The sequence below is a fragment of the Saccostrea cucullata genome, unplaced genomic scaffold (genome assembly GCF_032062105.1).
Source record: "Saccostrea cucullata isolate Sc308-1 unplaced genomic scaffold, CSIRO_AGI_Scuc_v1 ctg895, whole genome shotgun sequence".
In the NCBI taxonomy this organism is placed as follows: Eukaryota; Metazoa; Mollusca; class Bivalvia; order Ostreida; family Ostreidae; genus Saccostrea; species Saccostrea cuccullata.
The window spans coordinates 146,683-156,943 of record NW_026922913.1 but is presented as its reverse complement, the minus strand read 5'-3'; the positions used below and the strand labels follow the sequence as shown (position 1 = coordinate 156,943).

General features: G+C 33.6%; 1 long non-coding RNA gene across 1 annotated transcript; it reads right to left on the bottom strand.

Moving 5' to 3' along the window:
- Positions 1-375: 375 nt before the first annotated feature.
- Positions 376-2,925, bottom strand: LOC134262781 (uncharacterized). The gene is made up of 3 exons (XR_009991106.1): positions 2,849-2,925; positions 1,763-1,840; positions 376-605 (listed from the first exon to the last, which is right to left on the bottom strand). It is a non-coding gene; the product is annotated as an uncharacterized LOC134262781 (long non-coding RNA).
- Positions 2,926-10,261: the final 7,336 nt, after the last annotated feature.

The following is a 10,261-nucleotide window of genomic DNA, read 5'->3' as shown; positions in this document are numbered from 1 at the left end:
CACAATACGTCCTCCTTTTTTGGAGCTACTTAGCTATTTATTTTGTTTATAAAATTTCATCATTTGCACTCATTACTTTCTTCTTCTGCCATAAAACACAATCTGGACATTTACTGCTCTCTAACAATCTTCACGTATCATAGACAAGAAATTGTTCACTTTCTGGGAGAATCATTTTCTGGATTTTGAAGCCAAACCAATTCATTTTCCTGTTGGCTCTTATTGAACTCCACCAATGCCTGTTCCTGATAGGACACTTCGCAGTTTGTATCAGTAAATTGTGAAACTCTCTAATGCTTTGAGCATTTTAGTAGGATACAGATCTGCTGTGATGTTCTTACTTGATCTTGATTTTGTAAAATAAGTGAGATTTACAACTGCCAAATATTTTTCAAATTTCAAAATTGAAAATTCTTTTTGGTCTGATGAATATTAACAGGAGTTATACATGTATTGATGATTACTACTCTCTTTGCTTGCTGTAGTGTTTCGACAACTTTCACAACTGGTATCATCTTTCACTTGATCAGTCAGATCATGGTTTTATTGAAATGGCTTTTCAGTTCTGCTCCATTGTTCCTGCTTTCTTGGAAAAACTGCATAACCTATGAAACAAAATGTACCATGAAATGAAAAGAAATATGTCCTCCTTCTTTGCGTATATATCAGTAAAATATGATGACAGAAAGAATAATTTTTTGTACATGCATAAGTAACTGCTAAATGGAGGAAAAGTGAAGTTTGATCTTTGGAAAGGTCTAAGTAAGAAAATAATGACAAAATGATTGCTGTCATCAACACTGATTTTAAGAATAATTAAAACAAGAGGCCCATGGGCCATATCACTCACCTGAGCACCGTGGCTAGCATAAAAGCAGAAATTAGTTTATTATTGAAAAGTTTAAACCCAAAAGTAGTCCCAATCATTCCTAAAAGGCGAGAGGGTATAATTTGCACAAACTTGAATCAACACTACCCAAGAATGCTTCCACATAAATACATGTATGACCAATCATGGCTTAGCTATTCTTAAAAAGATTCTTAAAGAATTTTGTTATGTATTTCTGTGTAAAACTTTGGTCAGCCATTTTTGCCCCGCCCTACCCCTGAGGGTCATGATTTGAAAAAACTTGAATCTACACTACGTGGGGATGCTTCCACATAAGTTTCAGCTTTCCTGGCACAGTGGTTCTTGAGAAGAAGATTTTTAAAACATGCCACCAAATTTTCATTAATTCCCAATTATCTCCCCTTGAATGAGGGCGTGGCCCTTCATTTGAACAAATTTGAATTCCCTTCACCCAAGGATGCTTTGTGGCAAGTTTGGTTGAAATTGGCCTAGCAGTTCTTGAGAAGAAGTCAAAAATGTGAAAAGTTTACAGACAGACAGATGGACAGACAGACAGTAGACGGACAGACAGACAAACGGCGGACAAAATGTGATCAGAAAAGCTCACTTGAGCTAAAAACTTCTCCTATACATTTCTATGTAAAACTTTGGTTGGCCACTGTGGCCCCGTCCTAGGGTAAATCATTCACATTTACACTTAGACTTGATCTGTTGATAATTAAATTAGTGTGATCAAGAGAATAGCAAAAATCAGCTCTTTATGTACCAAACAAAGTAAGAAATCACTGGCTTTATCATTATGACAAAACTGTGTCACTGAACATGCTGAATGAATAGCTCTATTAAAGAGCATTTGACTATTATAATAATTGGTTTTTTTTTTCATATATAAGACTTCTAAACAATTCTTACCATTTACATCTGGATCAGGACACTTGTCTTTTAATGTATTGGGGTCCAAAAAAATCCTCTGCATGTTGACAAATGTTGCTACAAGAAGTGAAAGTTAATAGTAAATTATTTATAACTTTACCCAGGTTTGTTATACAATTTGAATAATTTGGACCTCTCCAACATATGGTATACTAATTAAATATCATATTGTGCATGTTTAAATGTTCTGTATAAACTTTCTGTTTAATATGAGTTCATATCATCATGACCCATTACCTTTCTAAAATATCAGTTTTGCAAAAATGTGTATTCATTTTGAATACATTAATTGTTAAAGTAAATATGATAGAAAAATATGTGTGATAGTATTTGGATAAAAAACCTTTCCTTCTTTGAATACCTGGTACTTTTATATATACTCTTTAGTTTAAGATTTATTTTGAGTAGCAAACTATTCCACTACTTGCACAATACCACAATTCAAAAGCATAAATTACATGTATGCGAATCGAAGCATATGTGCAGTTGAATGTTGAATATTTTTTAATCAGAGAAGTTACAATTTTTACTCCATCTCTTAACAACTGTTTGAACTTTCTTAATTTCTTTACAAAAGTATACATGTATGACATATCAAACAATAAACACGACTGTTCCTAGTTAGAACATTTTCATTCATTATTTAACTTTCTATTACAATTTCTATATAGATCACTGTAGGTATTGAAATAGGAGCTGCAACTTGGATGTCCAATTTTTTTTATTGCAGAATTATTTCAAGAACAGAGAAAAAATATTTATAATCTTCTGTTGTTCATATTTGCCACATTGCAATGAAAGAACTTTTTATAACCTATAATTGAAGCAAGATTGCATTATCGTTGTCCTGTACAATATTGATTTCTTAAATAATTCTATATTTGCCTGTACAGAAGTCTTTCTTCTAAAACACTTTAATACTTCATTTTAGTCTTACTGAGCATACAGGTTTTAATTTAAATACAAATCTAACATTATAATACATTATATAATTTTTATGGCAAAATAAAATTCTTAAAAATACAGCTCATATTGCTTGAAGTAGAGATCAGATATTTGGCCTACCTGTCAGCATGGTCAGATCCTTCAGTTTCTCGTCAACCTCAAGGTAGCAGAAGTTTGTTATTCTTCTTTGCCATTTTTACCATGTTAACCCCCCCCCCGTTATCCGTATGTCCTGGATAGATTCATAACTTTAAATATACCACCGTGTACATGGTCAACATGGTCATGAGAAAAAATCCACATTTCACAATCAATCCTCCAGTCGGTCCATAACTTTTTCCCATACAACCTGATACTATAGCATCTCGGTCGGAGCTTTAAAGAAGCGCAAACAGTGTGGTGGATCCTTGATACTGTCATACAAATAAAATACATACACGGCACGAAATGTATAAAAAATCTCCTAAGTTGCATTGTCCTCTTGGTGATCCTTACACATTGTCATGTCATTTGCGCCTTTTTCACATGAAGACTTCCACAACGGGAGATAACTCTTATGCACACTTACTCATTCTTGTCATCTTATTTTCTTTTATCATTTTTGGAGTAATTTTAAGTTTTATCAACTTTTAAATTTTTACAGCCTTTATAAATATAAATTCAGACTAAAATATTTTTATTGGTCATCAAATGAATCCATATTAATGGTATTTGATTAATTCTATGGTACAAAATGAGATCTTTGCTAACATGCTTAGGTCATCATTTCAACAATTTATAAAATATATCTGCACTAAATAGCCAAGGGAGAATTTTTTATATCTGATAGAACATAAATCAATTATTATAAAAAAACTTTATTTGATCAAATTATTTTATCCCTCACCGCTGTACCACTGTACTAAATATCCATAACAATTCTGAATTTCCAAACTTCGCCTAACATATGGCTTCAGTATAGACTGCAGATAGTTGTAATCATTATGGAAAATAGATATTTGTAATTTTTGACATATATGTATTTATGAAATAATAAAATACTGTATTTAAAATAATTATGCAGTGACTTTATCAGGCCTCAAACTTTCCTATTTTTACCTTCTATATAATGCCAATTATTGCTAAATATAGAAATTGGGTTGTTACTAAAAATAGATGCATGTGACACACTTTTACAATTTATTTTTTATATCCTAATACAACCCAGATCTTAAAAATATATGACAAGATGAAAAGCTCTATACACCCTTTTGGAAATTTTTTCAGATTTTGCATGTTTTTCTCAGAGACAGGCTGTTAATAGCATTTCACACAAAAATTAATTAAAAATCTTATTTCGTTTAAAAGATATTGAAATTTCAAATTTTTCGGCGGGTTTGATTGACACATCCTTGCACTCTCACAAATTTAATTTTATTCTTAATCCTTAGGAAAAGTGGCAATCTCGTTTTGTATAAATGAAAAATATTAATACTATAATCCAGAAAATTCAGAGTAGACACGTTCGAAAGCAAAACAAACACACAATATATTGTCAGTCCGTGCAGTTGTGGTAAGCAGATTGTGACGATTGAACGCACCCAGTGAATTCTAAATATAAACAATAACAGAACTCGAGCCCTGTTTACAAAAACTGTGTACATAACACGAGTGTGCTCGATTTGCTTAACTCTGTACGCATCTCTTAGTTCGGAATGACGATACTTGTGAAGGTGTTTTGCTTTCTAACATTTTTACTCTGAATAAAATTATTTTTCTTGATAAAAGTTTTAATATTTCTCATTAAAACACATCAAAATTGCCACTTTTGCTAAGGATTAAGAATAAAGTTAAAATTTGTGAAAGTGCAAGGATGTGTTAATCAAACCCGCCAAAAATTTAAAGTTTTAATAACTTTTAAATGAAATAAGATTTTTAATTAATTTTTGTGTGAAATGCTATTAATATATATAATTCGTGATATTATACAGAAAAAATGAGAAAATATTAACTTCAAATCTGTGTGCAAGTACCTTTAAATGGATAAAACTTTGTTTACGTTCGTGATCACGTGTTTTGGCCAGAGAATCCACCTGACAATTGTATTCACCGATAGTACAACAAAGGAATTAACACAGTCGCAAATCGCTTTTGCAGTATGACTTTCAGAAACCCAGACTTCCGCCGTTTATTTAACAAATGAATCGTTTGAGCATGAAAATAACATTTTTAAAGATGTTTTTCATTTACCATAAGATTGTCCTTTTTTCAAGCGTAAAATTCCTGTAGTATTCGTACATGTAGTAACCCATAATGCAATACTCATTCAGCTGATTGGTCAGTTAAAATCATGCTGGTGCCTCATATGCTAATCTGACGCCAAAAAATATAGTCCCGGTTCCCATGCAAAAATATTTGGCCAAAAAGAAATTTTAATTCATGACTGCAGAAAATTGCATTATAAAGAATACTTATTCAAGTTTGAATGAATGTTAAAGATGTCGATTGATTTAAGTATATTTCTGCAGACATTATCAGCTGATTCTAGGATGGTGAAAACTGAAGCGCAACATAACTTTTCTGTTTACTATGCCTCCACGTGCTAGTCACTTCCTAGCCACATCTCCGTGAATAATTTACCCTATCTCGCTGTAGTCTCGCTAACTCTCGCCAGAGCCACTGCCAGAGCTACTCTGAACTCATCGGGTTTTATAATTTGCAGAACACCAAAAAATAAAAGGTTCCGAACACATTAGTAGGGGTGTTTTTGATACACAAGAAAAAAACGCCACGTACACAGTGTACTACATAAATCGGTTTTAGAGAATCCCTTGGACTGATTACAATACGTCATCGGTTTCAGAAAACCACTGTGTAATAATCATGACATCACGCGATAAACTATGTAAATTCCAAAGTAAAATTGAGTGATACGCAGTGATGTCTTCTTCTTATCCGTATAATCAGGAATTGAATAAACCTTTAGCTATTTAAACTATGTTGAAAGTTTGTTCAATTTATATTTTATTGTAGCACTTAATTTTTGGTGCATTTTAATGTAAATTTATTCCCAATACAATAATTGACACAAAATGACGTTTTATTTCAAATCATACATGTATATCAGAAAACAATATATAATGGGATTCAACATTCCATTGAAGGTTACAAAGGTGGCCAAAACATCCCCTTGTTAATTCATGTACGCACTGCGACAGTCTATAGTGTTCTAGGTCTTTCCTTCTCAAAAAATGATAGTCTTTCCATTATGACATAATATTTTGTTTTCAGACCAAAAAAAACTGCTACATTGATTGTTTATATTTTATGTACAGGTATATTTTAAATGGATAGAAACATCAAAGCTTTACATATTCCACTGCACTCAGAATGAAACCAATCTCAGAAAGTAATTTGAATTGAACAACATTGTTAGAAAAGGGAACAAATTAAAAACACGGTACATGTGATATGTATATATATTTCAATAAGATTGTATCGAATGAAGATTGAAATCATTTTCAACTCATTTACCCTGCTTCCTTAGAGATATTTTGCCACTATAAGCACATACACACACACACAGAGAGAGAGAGAGAGAGAGAGAGAGAGAGAGAGAGAGAGAGAGAGAGAGAGAGAGAGAGAGAGAGAGAGTATTACCGACTATATTCTTACAGATAACTTTTATTTGGAATGTGTGTCCGTAATTGAGATCAATTTTGCGGATTACTGTGAAAGATAAGTACACACTTTTTCACATTTTCATCATCTTCTTCTTCAGAACTACCCCGGTGCTTGGCAAAATTTAACCAAACTTGGTACAGAGTAATTTTAGGTTTATAAGGGGATTCAAGTTTGCTCAAATGAAAGGCCATGCCTTCCTTCAAGGGGTTATAATTCATAAATAGTGGAAATTTGGTGGCATGCTTTTAAAAAAACCTCTCAAGAAACAAAGAAAGATGAAACTTAAAGGGAAACATCCTCAGGTAGTGGGTAGTGTAGATTCAAGTTTGTTCAAATCATGAATCCCGAGAGTAGGGCAGGGCCAAAATGGACGATCAAGTTTTACATAGGAATAAATATATATAGGAAAAAATTTGAATAATCTTCTTCTCAAGAATAGAAAAGCAAGGATTGGTCATATTTATATTGAAGCAGCCTCGGGAAATGTAGATTTATGTAACATGACGGCGGGGTAGGATGGGGCCACAAAGGACAGACAAATTTTTACAAAGGAATACAAAGGAAAAGATTTGAAAAATTTTAGGGACAGCAAAGCCATATTTAATCATATTTGTATGGTAGTGGAGATTTTTTTTTTGTTCAAAATATGACGGGGCCCTAGGGCGGGGGGTTGTATGTTGGGACCACAGTGTAAGTTCAGACTACATGTAAAAAGAGATAAAAGCCACATTTAGTCAAAGGAACATGCGAGAATTCTTAATAGTGACTGCAGATTCAAATATTCAAGTTTGTTTAAATCATAGCCCCTTCCTTTTCAAGTTTTGATGATTTCAGTGTATCGATATCGACTTTGAACAATTCAAAAGCAGGGGTTGAAATTTCTCAACATACACTCCATAATAAAGCAAGCGAATTCGGAGAATTGGAGTCCCCGCCTACTGAAGAAGATTAAATATTGAAACTCAAGGTATATGGGAATTTTTGGCAGGTGAATAAAGAAGAAAGCTTAGCTCTCAAACTTTCGGTCAAAAGAAGTTTTATTAAGTTAAAGATATTCATAAAAAATCATTTCTGCTTCATACTTGGATATTTTACTTGAAAAATACATTAATGGTAATCTAACAACTAAGCTATATGATAAACGTGATGACTTTAATTTTTCTATCGTCAACTTCCCTTACTTATGCAGCAATATACCTTCATCACCTGCATACGGAGTATATATATCTCAGTTGATTCGATACGCAAGAGCATGCTCTACGTATGAACAATTTCTTAAACGAGGTAAATTATTGACAAGCAAGTTGATGAAACAAGAATATCAACAATCTCGTTTAAAGTCATCATTTCGTAAGCTCTACGGTCGATACAATGACCTTGTCAGCAAATACAATTATCATTGTGTCAAATGCTGATTGACGTTTTTCATACCGATTGTTAGACGTCCATTATTTATAAACTGAATTGACGACGGATTTTTTCCGTTATTTCCTGATCATGACAACGAGCACACGGCGGGTGTGACCGGTCAGCAGGGGATGCTCACTCCTCCATGGCACCTGATCCCACCTCTGATGTTTCGGAGGTCCGTGTTTGCTCTGCTCTTATTTTGTATATTGTTTAATGGACTTTGAGATTGAATACTGTTCGTTATCTCCATATCCTTCTTGCGAAAGCTTAAAATAAAACTAAATTAAATCTAAAATCTATTAATTAAGCAGTGTGTAGTTCTGACATTTACCTTAAACCATTTGACCTCCAAATTATAGGGTACTTAGGGGGCCTGGCCCTCCCCCCACTTCTTTTTTCAAGGATAGACTTAGTAAATGCATTGAACATTGCGACGTAGATTAGCCCCCCCCCCTCCTTCCGCAGACGATGCATAACAGGTTAAAAATGATGGGAAAGTAGTGGTTTTGGGGAAAAAATTGGTACTGAAAAGAAGTTCGAACCTAACCCCCCCCCTACACTAAGCCCCCCCCCCCCCCCCTCTTTCTTTTCACTTCCGACACTAATGCATGAAGTTATCAGATTCTATGAATGTGTTTCTCCTAACTGCCTGTAGATAGTTTGAACCAGCTAAAATAGCACAGATTTATACGTTTTTCTTCTACATACCTTGGACAATTACCAAGATTGATTACTTTATTGTATAATGTTTAACGTCCCTCTTGAGAATTTCACTCATATAATGACGCCACCGCTTGCTGGTGGAGAGCTGCAAATTTTGTCCCATATTCGGCCATTGATCAGGGACGAATCTTTTTCGTGCCAGCACCTACTGCGATACGGGACATGGTTAAACGTTATAATCTGAAGGACACCACGTCCCACTTGGGATAAACTCCTAACTTCGCCACTCTAGAACAGACGCTATTACCACTGCGATCAATTACCAGATAAGAAAAATAAAGTATTTCTTATTCACAAAATACAAATATACCCCTGTTGTTTCTATTGCCGTAGTAAAAAAGAAGAGTTGATAAAATTGAATTTGGTGAAAGAAGATTTTTAAATATTCTTATTAGTACGAATTTATTTCTTCCAAATGTTCGGTCTTTGCACTATGAACATTGATAGATAAATTACCTCAATAGAAAATGCACTGAAGATAGATTAATGTTCATTGACACAAAATTGAGAATAGGTATGCCAAGAGGTCGAGGCCTGAGAAGTAAGGACAATCGATAACAGTGTTTACTTGCATTTACTGCTAAAAAGAAATGCATTGTTAGAATTTAGTGACAATTATGGCATTTAAACCCACAGGGGCCGGTAACATACTGTTTTTGATTTTACGTAATCACTATATATGTATACAAAAAAGGAAAGGGAAACAACGTCAGCCCAAATTTACACAGGGTCGATCCACTGCTGGTAAAGTGCGAATCGAGAAAATCTTGGTTTCGGACACCAGCTACTATTGGTTTACATCAATGAGGCAGTCTATGTCAACTTAACTATAAGAAATGATAGAACATTTGATAATGACTTAATTATTAATATCCAGTATGGTTTCATGCAGTAGAATTCCTTGTTGGTTGAATACAAATAAGGAGCAATCCCGTAAATGCTTTAGATTACACTCGTTTCATGTATTCTACTAGATTATTCATATTTGCTGTTAAAGTGGTAAACTCGATTAACGCTACATTATTTGTGTTAAAAGTGATATGAGTATATACTATATGAATCATTTATGATTTCCTGTTTCTATTATGTTTCACAAGATTAAAACTTTTGATGCAATATAGAGTTTTCTGATAACATTGCGAGTATGGTTGCTGTATGTGCGACTCTTGACACGTGTAATTGCTACGTTTGGCTTCTGTTCTGTTTCATGAGGTGCGACGTTTTACTGCTGTATCAAAAATTTATTGTTACCAGAGAAATACGTTTAAATTTAATATTGACACATTAGATAGTGCAAATTTCTTGAATAAATCCCCAAAATATATATACCTCCAATTCAAGGATTGGTTGCTTCTATCAAATATTTAAAAAATATTGCATATATACCCCCCCCCCCCCAACATAAATTGTTCTATTATGTGAAAAAATAAAGGATTTAAAAATGCAAAATTCACTCTGGTTATGTATTTGAAGAGAATAGACGTTGATGCATGTAAGAGTGTTTTACTTTTACATCCCCTCCCATCTTCGCTAGCCAAGGGTTTCCGATTCGAAAGAGTAGATTTCGAATCGGAAACCCTTGGCTAGCGAAGATGATCCCCTCCATGAATAGTTTTAACCTTTGACTTGAAAAGATGGCATTATGTATTTCAGATAATTAACTTCTATGGAATATTTTGATATCTCAACAAAATATTCTCATATTTGAATGACATAAAGACACCGGTCCATTTATTA